This window comes from Leopardus geoffroyi, chromosome C2 (genome assembly GCF_018350155.1).
Source record: "Leopardus geoffroyi isolate Oge1 chromosome C2, O.geoffroyi_Oge1_pat1.0, whole genome shotgun sequence".
Classification (NCBI taxonomy): domain Eukaryota; kingdom Metazoa; phylum Chordata; class Mammalia; order Carnivora; family Felidae; genus Leopardus; species Leopardus geoffroyi.
The window spans coordinates 65,102,650-65,115,450 of NC_059333.1; the positions used below are offsets into that span (position 1 = coordinate 65,102,650).

The following is a 12,801-nucleotide window of genomic DNA, read 5'->3' on the forward strand; positions in this document are numbered from 1 at the left end:
TTTGCTTACAATGTCAGATGTTTTCTTGGTGGAATAGCTTCCCACCATGCCATTTAACTCTCTGATGAGTCCACCACATTGATAAAGCTCTTCATATCCCCAGACTGGCAGGGAACATCAGCGTCACACCTAATTATCATCCTCAGAGAAAAGAGTCCATTAATGATCTGGGCTGAAACCAGGCCTGAATACTAATGAAAGGTGGCCTTCTAGGATATTAATTAGGGGTGACACTTTCAGGGCAAGCTTGACTTTCCTTCCTGGGATTCCAGTCGAGACCATGCATTGGATGTGAGCAAACTGTAGATTAGGAGAAGAAGAAACAATGGAGAATTTAAGAAAAAAAAAAAAAAAAAAACACACCAAAAAAAACAAAAAATAACAGGAAAAGAGATCATGAAAAGCAAATCAGGAAAGATTCGAAGATTTGACCCTAAAACCCAAAAGCCCAAAAACTCAGAAAGTAATTCAAATGCCTGTAACTCCAGTGTCAGCTGCCCTCTGCGATTTAATAAAACTGATTCCATCCTTTTTTCCAGTATTTGGTGGGTACTCTAATACTCTGCCCTAAGACATCTGAGGATCTCTAGGATTTATGTTCTCAAGGTTTTTCTAAGTTTCTCAATTCACTGAATGTGACAGTTCACCTGTATTTCTAGCCTATGGTTCCCCTGCCTCTCTCCCCAACATTCAAAATGTGATCTTGAAACCAGTGATATTGGTAACATCCAGATGCTTATTCGTAAGGCACAATATTAGACCCTACCCTAGACCTACTGGATCAAAATCTGCAAGTTTAACAAGATCCCCAGTGATGTGCATGTATATTAAAGTTCCAGAAACTCTGCCATATTCAATTTAGACAACACAGAGGCAGAACTCGGTGGCTCCATGATTTCCCCCAAAAGCATGGTGAGCAAACAGACGTTATTACAGATTTGGATCAATTGGAATTTGGGACAATTTGGAGCATGGAAGCAATACCTATAGCTTGTATTTGATTAATAGCTAATCTATACTTAAATCTTCAACCACCTCTACCTGTTGCTTAACTACCTGCTCCCCTCAAATCTCATATTTCAATCCCCCTCATTTTATCATGGAGAGGAATTTAGTTCTCCACTCTAATCTAGCTCTATGCTCACTTTTGCACGCATTAAAAAAAATCACTTATGTCCTTTGACAAAACAATGGGTTATCTCCACCTTTGGTACCCCCAAAACCTGACAGAGACTTTCCTTTCTTTCTCCCCTTCTGGCCTCCATGAATAGGAGGAAGTAGTACAGATGTATATTTTTCCTCTGATATGAAATATGTCACCCTACCCACTTGAAAGGCAGAAATTGCTATAGACACTTTGGATTTTTGAAACATTTTTTTTTCATCCTGCAGTGCTCAAATCTCAATTATTCATTGTAAAGCAAGATAACAATAGCTTAGGTCATTCAAATCCACAGTGTGTAAACACCATATGTGAACCACTACTTTCAAGTGTTTTACCAGAATTACAGGCAAAGAATGAGAATTATTCTAAGTTCTAATTGGTTTCTCTTATTTGATCAGTTTCTTTTATCAAGATCAGCTCCTATTGCAGACTCCAGAAAGGTGAATGGTGACTTTGGCCAGAGAAACTGTTAACATCTTCACCTGGATCATCGGCTTTATTTGTAGGCCTTGAGGCAATGTATCGCTGGGATTGGCTATGGTCCCTAACAGGATTCTACTAAGAAATTCTTGGCTAAGGTAGGTGTTGTGTCCATCTTAAAATCTTATTTTTGGTGCCTTATGATCAGATGACCAGGAACATGGGGTGTCATCAGACTTACTGAGAGTAGGGAGAACGGAAAGAGACGCACCTGCCTTCATGTGAGGTAGAAAAGAGGATGTTTCAGACATGGAAGACTGGAAGCACAGGCTGGGTAGGTAGACTGCATGATTGATAAAACATCAGTTTAATTTGTTTTATAATGTAGATGGGCAGCAGCTATTGATTGAAATTGACTAATTTGTCAATCAATAAAAGAGATGATAAAAATAGCCTAGAGTTCAATTGAGCGTGACAAACAACAAACATTTTTTAACACCTACTAGTGCCAGGCATTGTGCAAAGCCCTGGGAAAGCACAAATAATTGCAAAATAGTCCCTGCCTTCAAAGAGTACAGTCACATTCCAAAGTTAATTTGAATATAATACGGTAAATCCTAGAAGAGATAGAAGTACAGGGGTCCTATGTAAGCACAGAAGATTTCTTCACCTGTCTTGGGCAATTAAGAAAGGTTTCAGGAGGGGTCACCTGAGAAGAGATTTTTCTATTCTACTATGGTAGAGACTGATGTCCTAGTTTTATCACACCTTTCACCACAAATATGCTTATGTTAGGCTTTTAAACATAATTATCAACATAACTCTCCAGGATGGTTTATAATAGAATTGTTAAAAAACCACCAGGCTGCAATGCAAAGGTGGGTATCTATGAGAACTTGACATTAGTTAATTTGTCATAAGACAATTTGGACAGTGATAACAAGACAACAGTTCAAGGTGGAAATTTACTGTCCAAACTAAGACACTTCTAAGAATGAAAGAGGGACACTAATAATAATTTCTAGTGAATGTAAGACCTGAAACCATAAAACCATAAAACTTCTAGAAAAAACATAGGTGGTAGGTACCCTGATATTGGTCCTGGCAATGATTTTTTTGATTTGACACCAAGAATAAAGGTAACAAAAGCAAAAATTAATAAGGGGTAACTACATTAAACCAAAAAGCTTCTGCACAGGAAAGGAAACCATCAATAATATGAAAATACAGTCTTTGGAATGGGAGAAAATAGATGCAAATCATATATCAGGTAAGGGATTAATATCCAGAAATATATAAAGAGCTCGTACAACTCAATAGTGAAAAAGAACCAAATAACCTGATTAAAAAATAGGCAGAGGAGCTGAACATTTTTCCAAAAAAGGACATAAAGATGGCCAATAGGTACATTAAAAGGTGATCAGCATCACTAACCATCAGGGAAATAAATATCAAAACCACAATGAGGGGCGTATGGGTGGCTCAGTCGGTTAAGCACCCAGCTTCGGCTCAGGTGATGAGCTCACAGTTCGTGAGTTCGAGCTCCGCGCTGGGCTCTGTGCTGACAGCTCAGAGACTAGAGCCTGCTTCAGATTCTGTGTCTCCCTTTTCCTGCCCCTTCCCCCCTTGCACTCTGTCTCTTGCTCAAAAATAAATAAGCATTAAAAAAAATTTAATAAAAACTTTAAAAAAACACAATGAGATATCACCTCACAACTCTTAGCCTGGAAATTATCAAAAAGACAAGCAACAAGTGTTGGCAAGGATGTTGAGAAAAGGGAATCCTTGAGCATTTTTGGTAGGAATGTAAATTGGTCCAGCCACTATGGAAAAGAGTATGGAGGCTGCTCAAAAGATTAAAACAGAACTACCATACAATCCAGCGATTCCACTTCTGGGTATGTATCTCAAAAAAATCAAAACACTAACTTGAAAAGATATCTGCACCCCCATGTTCACTGCAGCATTATTTCCAATATCTGAGACATGGAAACAACCTGTGTTCATCGATGGATGGATACAGATACACTGGTAAATATATATAATGGAACATTATTCAGCCATTAAAAGGAAGGAAATTCTACCATTTGCAACAACATGGATGGACTTGTTGGCATTATGCTAAGTGAAATAAGTAAGACAGAAAGAAAAATATTGTATAATGTCACTGACACATGAAATCTAAAAACAAACTCATAAATAGAGAATAGATTGGTGGGGGGGGGGGGGCAAAATGGGTGAAAAGTAGTCTAAAGGTATAAACTTGTAGTTATTCAATAAGTAAGTCCTGGGAATGTAATATACAGCATGGTGACTATCATTTAAAATACTATTTTGTGTACCTGAAAATTGCCAAGAGAGAAGATCTTAAAAGTTCTCATCACAAGAAAAAGAATTTGTAACTATGTGTGCTGATGGATATTAACTAGATTTATATGCACAGATCCAATCATTATGTTGTATACCTGAAATTAATTAATGTTACATATCAATTACATCTCAATAAAAAAATAATTCCTAGTATCACAATATAAACTGAGACCAATCTGGATAAACGGGTAATAGGGTCATTCTAGTGTGCAAGGGCACATTTCCAGTTATCTTATATTTTAGTCTGTTCAGGATGCTATGACAAAAATACCATAGACTGAGTGGCTTGCAAACAATAGAAATTTATTTCTCATAGTTCTAAAGTCTGGGAAGTCTAAGATCAAGGTGCTGACAAGTGTCATGTCTGGTGAGGACCCATGTCCTGTTGACAGACAGTCATATTTTCATTGCAACCTCACATGGTAGAAGAGGCAAAGGAGCTCTCTGGGCTCTCTTTTACAAGGGCACTAATACCTTACATACACCTTTATAAAGGACCTAATCGCCTCCCAAAGGCCTCACCTCCAACTACCATCACTTTGGGGTTTAGGTTTCAATATATGGATTTTGGAGGAACACACACATTCAGCCTGGTAAATGGTAATTTGCCCTAGTACCATACTTTGTCATCACTATTGGTCTTCCTACATTTATTTCCTTCTGAAACTTGAGACTTTTGGCCTTGAAAATAGACAACTTCTTAATAGTAAGAGTAGGATCCCATCTGAATGGATTATTACTTAAAACAGGATGTGACAGAAAAGGGGCCAGGAGGACACTTGGGCCAGCTATAGGGAACAGACACTGAGGAGGTGACTCAGCTGCAAATGCCAATAGGGCTTCCTGGTCTATAGCATTCTCCAATCTCAGCCTGTGTAAATACTCACTTGTGGCTGGGGAGAGAGGAAGAGAAGGAGGACAAAGCTAAAACTGGAGGCTATCTTAACTGGTAGCAAAGACCACTGAGAGGATAGGTGAAACTCAGTAAGTCAGAGCACGGATACAGTACCTCAGTGGTCTACTGAAAGGTGTTAAAGTCAGTCACAGCCCTGAGTTCATTCAGGTTCTGCCTGGAAAGACCAAAACCACAAATCCAGTTAACGGTACTGAGGCACTAGAGAGACAGTGATAAATACAATGCTGATTTGATTTTAAAATGTGTTACTTATAACAAGTCTTTTCAAATAATAGTGATAGTAACTAACATTCACCCACTGTGCAAAGTGCTTTGTATTCATCAAATCACTGTATTTTCACAATAACCTTAAGTGCTGGATACTGTTATAAATCTTCATTTTGCACCTGAGAAACTGAGGTACTGAGATAGGAGCTGTGAAGTCCTGGAGGATACGGGAAGCAGTGCATCCGCCATTTTTGCAGCCCTGCCTCATTAGAGGTAGATCTGAGCCATTCTTTAAATGCAATGTTGCTTACTTAAGAAACACATGAGGAAGAATTTGAGATTACCCTAGAATTTGAGATTACCCTAGAGAGTGTCTCAAGGGTTAATAAAGAAAATTCTTTCAGAAATGGTGAGAATTTTAAAGGCCTGTTCATTAACATGGTGTTGAGCTTGGTGCATTATTCAAACTGCACACCTAATTAATACCACAGCACAATGCAGTTCACCTAGAACTAATGGATGATGGAGGAAGCAAGCTGGCTCCTATTTCTCAGAGGTGTGGGAAGAAAGAGAAGTTGGGGGAAACTTTCTAATAGAAAATCAGCTCTTGTGAGAAAAGCTCACAGCTTCAGAGAAAACCATATTGCTGAGAACCAAGAGCAAATTCAGAGAGGGTCACTGGGCCCTGGGACCCTGAAAAGATATCTAATACCCAGTGACTCAGATTGTAATTTAGATAACCTGCTTCTGAAAAAAATCAGATTATTGTTAAAGCACATTCCAATAAACTAGAGTTCCTATTTGCCTCAGGATGAATGTTTTTAATTTTGAATGCTACTCTGAATTGTTTATCATGAAAATGTTTAATAATGTAATGTGGCTGCAATATAGGAATGCACCATAGAGAGGGGCAGAGGCTGAATAATTGCCTGGGAAAAGCCTCTCAGCTAAAACCCAGCAGGAGCACGCTAGCCAGTAAAGGAAACGCTGTAGTAGGAGAGTGGAAGAAAATAGCCAGAGGAAGACAAGAAGAATCAAAGACAGTGTCACACAGAGAAGAGGAACTGCAGTTCCTTTCTCTTTTAAGTCCCTTATAGAAGGCCATGTGATGTATGCAGTAGGTTTCTGTACTACCCAGGAGTCCAAACAACAACTAAAGATGTGCTTTTGGCAGTATAGTTGGAGGAAAGAGTAGGTTCCAGAAGGACTTGGATGATACCCTTCACTGAGGCCCAGGAAATACACCCCAAAATTTCAGTCACACAGAGGAGATAAAGAACATCACAGCGGGCAAGACAAGATATTTGAGCTTCGATATGAAATTAATACTTATTTTGCGTTGTTTCCAAATTAAGTCTCTGATTAATTCTTTGACAAGAAATCTCCTTAATTCTTAGAATGCTAAAAGAGAAGAAATAAAGCAACATCCATAGTCAAGGAAATAAGTTTCCTAAGAATTTTTTATAAAAAAAGGCTCTGAATCAAGTCACAACATATTCATGTTAAGTGATGTATTGGATATTTCCAGAAAATGTCCTAAGTGGGGCCTAGATTTCCTGGCACCACCATATAGGGGCTTTTCCACCTCACAAAGCTAAACAAAACCCATAGACTATAATCATTATTTATTAAAAAGGTGTGGCAGGGTCTCTATGTGCCCTTTCCAGAGACTGTATATCTGCAATGAGGAAGGAAAGCAGGCACATCTGCAGATTCTTGCTAAGAGCCATATTATATAAAAATTTCCTTTATTCTCTCCTTTGATATGTTGGTTTCTATAAATAAAATGGGAGAAGCTAAGCCTTTTGTAAGTCAAAGAAGACAAAATAAAATTGTGACTGGATGTCATATTAGCCCACAGTTTCAGCCCAGGATAAAGTAATAAAAGGAGTCAGCATCCCTACACCGTTTTGTTAGAATAGTTGTACTTTTTCACCATGCTGCCTGGTAGAGGAGAAGGCAAGGCTAGGAATGGGGATGCTGTCTTTCTAAAAACCCTCTGGAAAGAACATCTCAGCATGACAGTGAGAAACCATGTTGGCTCTCTATGGGAATTAAGCAGCTGCACTGTATGAATCTATAATTGCAGGGAAGTGACAGCCTCATAACCACAAAGGGTATAAGCTTTAGAGGCAAAGTCACTATTAATCCCTCTGAGGTTTGCAGCAAAGGGTGTGCTGTCAGTAGCAACAACCCCAGGGGCTGCTGGCTTGAATTCTCAGGCCATGCCCACATGAACTGGAGTGTCTTTGTACTCTATAGTGACTCTAGAGACTGGTGATGCTTATTTCTCTCATCCTATTCTGTGAAGAACTGAATCCTGCCTGAGCTGATAGTATACCCAAACACAAGGACTAGGCAAGGGCACAGCTGTGGCATGAAATTTAAGGTTAGGACCTAAACATACAGAGTGAGCTCAGGCCAGGATAGAGTCCCGCAAGAGTTGAGGGTCAACATAGTGACAAGCTCAGAGGCAAATGCGACAAAGTGCCAAAACTCAAAGGCAAAATGTGGTTGTTAAAATGATTTAGAGAGTTGCTATAGAGATAAGAACATATTTATAGTCAACCCCATGGATGAAGATTTCAGAATCCTACAAAATAAAGGAAATAGGATAAGTTTGTTGCGTATTTAATCTACAAAATTTCCTCCTGAACATCATGCCAAAGAATAAGGACTGAAAAAAAAAACGAAAAAAACATAATAACCATACTTTTTCTTCTGACCATGACAGTAACTTATACCAAACTAATATTCTCATAGTATACAACTGTAAAATTGGACAAATCTATGAGGCAAATGTTTTCAGATGTTGGACAATAAGCAGTATATAAAAGAAGGGAAGTAAATGAGATAAATCCTATGATCTCCCTGGCCTTCTGTATGAAAGAAATTGCTGGGCCACAATTCAAGGAGATAAGTTCATGCAGAGCATAATGGATTTATCACCTAAAGAGACAGAGGTTGGAGATCAGGGCCTTTAGGGGATGGAATCTGTGAAACCTTGTACTAAAGAAGAAAGAAGGTTCACAGAGAGATAGAGCAAGAAATCTGCAAATAGATCTTAACATTTTGAACAAAGATTAAATTTCACATGGTTGGAATCTGTAGATGAGGCAAAACAGCTAACAGCTACTGGTGCTAAGATCTGTGCATTGAGTGGAGACTACAGAGGTCATAGGTGTACACAAATACATGGGTGTTCCAACCAGGCAATGTGAAGAAACCTCACTAAACACTTCAAGAACTCAACTGAGACCTCAGAAAATTCTAAAAATGAGTTGCCTTATTCTAGCCATAGAGTAAAGCCTACTATAGGTCTATCCTAAGATATTTTAAAAATATGCCTGGAAATCATCAAACTGATCCTCCATTAAATTAATTACCTGACAGAACAAAACCCAACATCCTTAAGAAAAAGACAACAAAATCCAGGGGTTTTTTAATGCGGCATGTACAATGTCTAGCACACTATCAAAATTACCAGACACAAATGAACTTGGATGTAAAAATTCTCAACAAGATACTAGCAAATCAAATCCAATAGCATATTAAAAGAATTATTCACCACAATCAAGTGGGATTTATTCCTGGGCTGCAGGGATGGTTTAGTATCTGCAAATCAATCACACAATACACCACATTAATAAAAGAAAGGATAATAAATATGATCCTTTCCACAGATGCAGAAAAAGTATTTGGCAAAACACAGCATCCTTTAATAAAAACCCTCAACAAAGGAGGGATAGAAGGAACATACTTCAACACCATAAAGGCCATGTACAAAAGACCAACAACTAATATCATCCTCAATGGGGAAAAACTGAGAGCCCTTCCCCTACAATCAGGAGCAAGACAGAGATGTCCACTCCTACCACTGTTGTTCAACACAGCACTGGAAGTCCTAGCCTTAAAAATCAGATAACAAAAAGAAATAAAAGGCATTCAAAACGTCAAGGAAGAAGTCAAATTTCCACTCTTTGCAGGCTACGCATAAAATCTAAAAGACTCCAACAAAACACTGTTAGAACTAATACATAAATTCAGCAAAGTCAGAGGATATAAAATCAACGTGCAGATATTTGTTGCTTTTCTACAAACAAAAGAGAAATCAAGGAATCAATCCCATTTACAACTGCACCAAAAACAATAAGATACCTAAGAATAAACCTAACCAAAGAGGTAAGAGATATGTACTCTGAAAACTATAGAACACATATGAAAGAAATTGAAGAAGACATAAAGATCCATGCTCATGGATCAGAAGAACAAACATTGTTAAAATGCCAATCCTACCCAAAGCAATCTACACATTTACTGCAATCCCTATCAAAATACCACCAGCATTTTTCACAGAGCTAGAACAATCCGAAAATTTGTATGGAACCACAAAAGACCCCAAGTAGCCAAAGCACTCTTGAAAAAGAAAAGCTTATAAATATTCATTGAAGATACTAAAGTACATATGAACAAATGAAAAGATACAGCACATACTTAAACAAGAACACACAATATCATAAAAAATGTTAATTCTGAGTTCATAAATTTATTGCACCCCTAACAAAAATATCAAGAGAATCATTTTCTACAGCCAGACATCTTAATTATAAAGTTAATTTGGAAGAAGAAAGAAGAAAAAAAACATTGAGAAAAATCCTGATAAAAGAAGAGCAAAGGAGAAGAGGCTACCCTATAAGATATTAAGGCATATTATAATCTTTTAAAATTAAAACAGTATAATATCAACCTATGAGTAGACAGAATAGAAAGTCAAGAAATATACCCAGGTGTATATGATAATTTGATATATGAAAAAATTGCATCTCAAATCATAGAAAAATGACTTTTTAATGCTAAGATAGAACTAGATATAACTAGATAACTAGATACAACTAGATAGTTGTAGTATCTTGGAAAATAAAATAAAATTGAATTCTTCTCACACTACCCACAAAGATAATTTCCAAATTGATTAGACATTTAAATATAAAAAGAAATCATATAAGAAAAATAGGTATATTCTTTTCAACTTGGAAAGAAGGAAGATCTTCTTACATGACTTAAGTTTCAGAAACAAAAAGATAAGACTTCTCTATTTGACTATATAAAACATAAAGAAAAAAGAAAAAATCTTTTACATTAAAAAAATAAAAACTATCACTCATTTTCCCACCCCACCCGCCCCAATCCCATCAACCCTAAGTTTGCTCTCTGTATTTAAGAGTCTCCCCTCAGTTTGTTATCTGGTTCAGATTCTCTCTCTCTCTCTCTCTCTCTCTCTCTCTCTCTGCCCCTCCCCCTGCTCACACTCTCTTCCTTTCTCTCAAAAGTAAATACACATTAAAAAAAAATTTTTTTTAAAGAGTCTCTTATGGTTTGCCTCCCTCTGTTTGTAACTATCTTTTTCCTTCCCTTTCCCCATGGTCTTCTGTTAAGTTTCTCAAGTTCCTCATATAAGTGAAAACATACAATATCCGATGGGCACTGAGGAGGGCACTTGTTGGGACAAGCACTGGGTGTTGCATGTAGGTGATGAATCATGGGCACCTACTCCTGAAGTGAAGACTCCACTATATACTGTATGCTAGCTGACTTGAGAATAAATTATATTTTAAAAAAGGGTGAAACAAAAAAGATAAAAACTGAATACTGGGTTAATGAAAATGATATCAAGAAAAATGTCACTGACACTGCCGCATTTGCATCCAATGGGAAAGAGGAATTTTCATAATCACTGGTGGAGTCTAAAGTGGTATGACTTCTATGGTTGGCAATATTTATCAAAAATAAAAATGTACAACCTACAACTATGTGGTCAATTAATCTTTGACAAAGCAGGAAAGAATATCCAATGGGAAAAAGATAGTCTCTTTAATAAATGGTATTGGGAAAACTGGACAGCAACATGCAGAAGAATGAAACTGGACTACTTTCTTACACCATATACAAAAATAAATTCAAAATGGATGAAAGATCTAAATGTGAGACCTGAGATCATTAAAATCCTAAAGGAAAATCCAGGCAGTAACCTCTTTGACACTAGCCAAGGCACCTTCTTACTAGATGTGTCTCCTGAGGCAAGGGAAACAAAAGCAAAAAGAAACTATTGGGACTTGATCAAAATAAAAAGCTTCTGCACAGTGAAGTTAACGATCAACAAATCTAAAAGGCAAATTATGGAATGGAAGAAGATATTTGCAAATGACATATCTGATAAAGAGAACTTAAAGAACTTATACATATATATATGTGTATATATATATAAAGATATATAGATATAGATAGAAAGATATAGATAGAAAGTATATAAATAACCTATAAAACTCAACACCCAAAAAATGAATAATCCAATTAAAAATTGGGCAGAAGACATGAGTAGACATTTTTCCAAAGAAGACACATGAAAAGATACTCAACATACCTCAGCGTCAGGGAAACGCAAATGAAAACTACTATGAGATACCACCTCACACCTGTCAAAATGGCTAAAATCAACATTACAGGAAACAACAGGTGTTGGTGAGGATGTGGCGAAAACAACCCTTCTACAGTGTTGGTGGGAATACAAACTGGTGCAGCTACTCTGGAAAACAGTATGGAGGAATGTTCCTCCAAAAGTTAAAAACAGAAATACCCCACAATTCAGCAACTACACTGCTAGATATTTACCCAAAGAATACAAAAATACTAATTCAAAGGGAGACACGCACCTCAATGTTTATACCAGCATTATCTACAACAGCCAAATTATGGCCCAAGTGTCCATCAATTGATGAATGAATAAAGAAGATGTGGTATACATATAAATGAAATATAAATATTTTTATATTTATATATTTATATAAATATAAATTATATATTATATAATTATATAAATATAAATGAAATATAACTCACCCATAAAAAAGAATGAAACCTTGCCATTTGCAATAATGTGGATGGAGCTAGAGAGTATCATGCTAAGCGAAATAAGTCAGTCAGAGAAAAACAAATACCATATGATTTCACTCATATGTGAAATTTAAGAAACATAACAAATGGTCATAGGGGCACACAGAGAGAGAGAGAGAAGGGGGGGTGGTAAACCAAGAAACACACTCTTAACTACAGAGAACTGATGGTTACCAGAGAAGGGGATGGATTAAAAAGTGATGGGGATTAAGGACTGCACTTGTTGTGATGAGCACTGGGTATTGTACGTAAGTGTTGAATCACTAAATTGTACACCTGAAACTAATATCACACTGTATGTTTACTTGGAATTGAAATAAAAAAAAACTTTTTTAAAAAATAAGAAAAACTAAAATACAAATGAACACACTTGGGAAAATGCAATTTATATCAAAAAAAAAAAAAAAAAAAGATTACTTCCCATAAGTACCTACGGGCTATTTAAAAAAATTCTAGCAAAAAAGATCAATAACCCAATAAAATAAAGAGCAACAGACACCAACCAATAAATTCACAGATAAAGAAATGTATCATAGGCATATGAAAAGATGCTTACCTCCCTCCTAATAGGAGAAACACAAGTTAAAACAACATTGATATACTATTTTGCACTTATTTGACAGCAAAACCCATGAGTCTAATCATGACCCTTTGATGAGGCTACAGGAAAACATTTTTCTTTTTTTTATTAATTTATTTTTTAATGTTTTATTTATTCTTGAGAGAGAGAGGGAGACAGAGCGCAAGGGAGGGGGAGAGAGAGAGCGGAACA

The 12,801-nt window shown here is 36.7% G+C and overlaps 1 long non-coding RNA gene across 1 annotated transcript; it reads left to right on the top strand.

Moving 5' to 3' along the window:
- Positions 1-2,952: 2,952 nt before the first annotated feature.
- On the top strand, positions 2,953-11,607 carry LOC123610906. Its single transcript, XR_006718335.1, has 2 exons — positions 2,953-2,989; positions 11,475-11,607. It is a non-coding gene; the product is annotated as an uncharacterized LOC123610906 (long non-coding RNA).
- Positions 11,608-12,801: the final 1,194 nt, after the last annotated feature.